Source organism: Macrobrachium rosenbergii, chromosome 7 (assembly GCF_040412425.1).
Source record: "Macrobrachium rosenbergii isolate ZJJX-2024 chromosome 7, ASM4041242v1, whole genome shotgun sequence".
NCBI lineage: Eukaryota > Metazoa > Arthropoda > Malacostraca > Decapoda > Palaemonidae > Macrobrachium > Macrobrachium rosenbergii.
Window position 1 is genome coordinate 29409782 of NC_089747.1, and position 5219 is coordinate 29415000.

Below are 5219 nucleotides of genomic sequence, written 5' to 3' on the forward strand. Positions count from 1 at the left end.
TGCAGACATTCAGGGAAAAACGTTAATTACAGTTTTTTTGATATGTAGAAAGTATCTAATTCACTCTGTATTTTTTCAGAGATACAGAAAAGAAAGAAGTGATATAGTTGAACTAGAAAGACCATGTTAAAAGGAGGGAAATTAAATATTTAGGAAGTTTTGTTCTCGGAAAAAGTCTTATATATACACGTAGAGAAGGCAAACAAGTACAAATGCACCGAAATTTCTTCGGTGCAATCGAGTTTTCTGTACATCGTATAATCAAGGCCACCGAAAATAGATCTATCTTTCGGTGGTCTCGATATAATGCTGTATGAACCGCGGGCCATGAAACTTTAACCACGGGGTTGTGGTAGCCTGTCCTATATCGTTGCCAGATGCACGATTATGGCTAACTTTAACCCTGAATAAAATAAAAACTATTGAGGCTAGAGGGCTGCAATTTGGTATGTTTAATGATTGGAGGGTGGATGATTACCATACCAATTTGCAGCCCTCTAGCCTCAGTAGTTTTTAAGATCAGAGGGCAGACAGAAAAAAGCGCGGACGGACAAAGCCGGCACAATAGTTTTCTTTTACAGAAAAGCAAAAAGATTTTGAGAAAATTATTCAAAGCCATGAAAACAGCACAAAAGCAACTGAGGTGCGTTGTAAAGGCAAAGCCTCAACCTGAACCCTGAACCTGAGTGAGTACTGGAATGTCATATAAAGAAATACGAGCTTTCTTCCTTCATATGCATGCATACATATGTGCATACTTACAGACACACTAATATGTACATATATGCATGTGTGAGAGCAGCTCTAGAATCTAGATGCATAATGCCTTATGGTGTCATCTAGAACCACAGTAAAAGTTGTGTTATCGGTATAAAACATGTGCGGTATGTAGCGGGATCTCATAGATCACAGCTATATATCATCTTGCAAACAGAGTTAAACAAAAGCAACATAGGCCTTTGTAAGTAGTAATCACAATCTCCTGAGCCAAAATTTCTCTCTCTCTCTCTCTCTCTCTCTCTCTCTCTCTCTCTCTCTCTCTCACTCTCTCACACACACACACACACACATTCTTAAGATTCCTTCTTTCTCTCTTTGTTAATTTCTCTCTCTCTCTCTCTCTCTCTCTCTCTCTCTCTCTCTCTCTCTCTCTCTCTCTCTCTCTAGCTCTTTGTTGGGTGAGTCAGAGCTGCGGACTGTCACTCGATGGGCCGGAGTTCAATTCCCCACCGGCTGATGAAGAGTTAGAGGTGCTGGTAATAGAAATTCATTTCTCGCTATAATGTGGATCAGGATTCCTGTAGGTCCTGTTGCTAGGTAACCAATTTTCTTAGCCACGTAAAATAATCTAATCCTTCTCCAGCCCTAGGAGAGCTGTTAATCAGCTCAGTGGTGTGGTAAAACTAAGGTATACTAACTTTTCTCTCTCTCTCTCTCACACACACACAAACACATTCTTAAGATTCCTTCTTTCTGTCTTTGTTAATTTCTCTCTCTTTCTGTCTCTCTCTCTCTCTCTCACACACACACACACACACACACACACACACACACACACACACACACACACACACAAACGTTTCTTAAGATTCCTTCTTTCTCTCTGTTCCAATCTCTCTCTCTCTCTCTCTCTCTCTCTCTCTCTCTCTCTCTCTCTCTCTCTCTCAGATAAGATGCAATAAAAGAGGCCGACCTCGGAGAGATGCTGCGGCGTGAAAAGAGAAGAAAAGAAAAAAAAAGGAAGGGAGAACTGACGGCCAAACTGTCAACACCCAGAAAGTAATATATTCGGGTTTTTATTCATTATTCATTTTTTCCGTTGTTTTGCGACTCAGCTGCGGTTTGGTAAGAGTTTTATTGGCTCGAATTTTATTCATACGTACGCATGATGCGTGAGTGCGTACTCAGCCGTGCGGACGGTTTGTATAGGAACGAACGTGTTATTCATGCATACATTCATATATACCTACATTTGTATATCCACAAATGTATAATTGCACATGCACACTCACAGATATGTATATATATGTATATATATATATATATATATATATATATATATATATATATATATATATATATATATATATATATATATATTTTTTTTATATATATATATATATATATATATATATATATATATATATATATATATACTGAGGGTCCAGGGGATACTTACTTGATTCTGGGCTGCAACGGATGGACGCAGGGAGTTCCTTTTATTTATTACACATCTGACTCATATTCGGACAATTCGTAGCCAAACAAGAGAAATCTATGGCTTAGGGCCTTCTTCATGTGAGGGAAAATTACGTAAACTCAAGGGCTCTCTTAACTAATTATATTTACATAACAAACACAGATCAGAAGAATGACAAATTACTGGGCAGGTAATAACAAGGGCCTGCTAAAATAATGAATCCTACACAGAATAAATATTCTACACTGACGATGTCTTCATAACAGGGAACATCACAGTGGGAAGGGGAACTGCACACGGATCGGCCAAGAGATTCCACAGTGGAGGCCTATCTGCAAACATATGCAAGACGGTTACGTGTAATAATAATAAGGCCCTCAAAGGGAAACTGAGGAATGCACAGATGGTGCCAAATAACTCAGTTCAACACTAATGCACAATCACGTTAACACTGAATGCTCCAACACAAATTACTGAAGGTGGTCGCACAATGGAAAATAAAAGAAAAATCAGGCAGAGAAATAACAAGATCGTGACTGACTAAGAGAACCTTATTCCAGCACATTACTTTCGTCAAGATGATGGTGTCCTCATTTGATAGGGCACTGGTGATGGAGGAGGGAATTATAATGCCACTACAAAAGTATACTGGTTTGAGCCCCAGGGTCGAACACGTGGAAGATTCAAAAGGACAGCCAAGATGAGGACATCTGTCCTTGGGTGGTGTTCAGCACGTTCTCTCTCGATTTCTGTTGCAGTGTCTATAAATAACCTTCGGGGATTACATTGTGTCGTCCCACATAGGTGGTGCAAAGGTCAATCTTCATCACGTTTTCTATACTGACTGCATGGCATCACAAAACCCTTGTGGAGGGTCCAGGATGAGGTGGGGGGAGGGTGCCAACTTTCTCTTTTTGGTTCCTCTCTTGCCTTACTTGTGGAAACCCACAGTTCTAGTAATTAATAATTGAAATTAATTTTTATTCCTTTCTCAATTACGTTGCAAATGTAAAAACAGGTGAGGTTGCAAGGAAGAAAGGTCCCATCCGTTGTAAAAAAATATATATATAATATACATATATATATTATATATATATATATATATATATATATATATATATATATATATATATATATATATATATATATAGTGTGCGTGTGTGTACGTATAAAACCAACCTAGTGAGTGTTTTCATGAATGCATTCAGGTATAAACGCAGTTAATACTTATTCATATTTAAAAAGTGCATTTAGAATCAGTATATATCTCAAATGATACTGCAGACAAATACCATCGAATAGAGATATGATTTTCAAAGAAATTAAGCGATTTAAATTTATGTTCATAAGCCATTAGAACACAAGAAGCAGAGAATCGAAATTGCTTCTTTTCCCGTATAATCAAAAACACTCAGAATTTGTTTGCATAAAACGAGTAGATTTTTTAAAATTGTTTATCTGGTCGTAGTTGAGATGTGAAGATGAGGAGTCAACCGTAGAAGATGCAGGAAAAGTTACCACAGAGTCAATTTGATGTGTAGTGATTCATTACCATACCTTGATATCACGCTTGGTATATGTGACTGCCGGGTCACTTCAAAATCATGATTATGATAGAATTATCTCTCTGCCGCCCAAATTTAAGTTTATGATTTCTTTTTTATCTAGACAGTCTATATGATTTCATTTCGACATCACGCAATTCACGATCGAACCATTTTCCCAAGAGTTTTCACTTGGACGAAAATACTGATCTGTTCATTATGCCCATGAAGAGCTTGGAAAGGCTGAGAGTGAGTCCCCAGGGGCAAAGTCATTTTATTTTCTACAAGTCGTTGCTCCACTCTAGCTAATCTGCTTTGAGAAAACTCTAAAGAAAGAGCCAGCAAATGCCGCACGGAAGTTAGGTGTTGTACATAAGGCCTCATATATTTATAAAATCAGTGTCACACGTTTTAGGTCATTTGTACTTCCTTTACTAGAATGCTGTTCCCCGATGTGGATATCTGCTTCTGCCAGAGATTTATCTCTTTTTAGATAGAGTGGTTCGTTGGGGTTGGTTTCCGTTTCCTAACATTAGAAGTTACGACTTGGATCATCGACGGATGGTCTCTTTTTGTCCCTTTTTCATAAGTTGTATTTTAACAGATATCTTTCACATTCGCAATAAATGATCCCTGGTCCTCTTTTCCTACCGAGAGCAACCAGATTTGTTGAACAGCAGCACACAATATGCAGTAAATGTGCCTTTCCTCACACAGTTGGACTGTGGAACTGTCTCCCTGAGGATGTTGTGCAATTGGAACTTCAAGTTAAAGCGAAGATGCAACGCATTACCACCCAAATAAATTCTCCTGGTATTTTAATAACTTACTTTTTTCATGTATTTATTCATTATTTTGTTAATTTATTTTTTCTTTTTAATAACTGATCTCTTCTCTCTGTATTTCCAATTACCTTCTGTTACTTATTTCAAATGAACACCATGTTCTTTGGAAGCTTGAACTTCAAGTCAGTGGTTCCCGTGGGCATGTTCTGTGTGAATAAGGATCATGTTTTGAATAATGAAAATAGTAATAATTATTATGTGTGCAGTTTTTCGGCTACCAGTCATTGGATTTCTGCTGATGTACAAGAAAAGTTCTCCCAACCTTTTAGGTAGTGATTTATTTATTTTATTTTCATCCGTCACCTCTTACGGACGACCCCACTGTACGGAATGCTCGAAAGAGCTAGAGTGTGTTGGCATCAGGCCAGTTTAATCTAGTATTTGCAATAACAATTTCAACAGCACCGACACCTTCCAGTCACTCTACCCATACATTGAAGACTGTACTCACAATTGTTCTCTCTCTCTCTCTCTCTCTCTCTCTCTCTCTCTCTCTCTCTCTTATTTTGATCCTTGCGTAGTTTGTTCTCGCTCTCTTTCAGCAGGACGGGAAACTGTTAGATCCAAACTTTCAAAAGGTTGAATCCAAACTTCGACAGCATCTTCGACTTACGCTGTCGAGACTCGCTA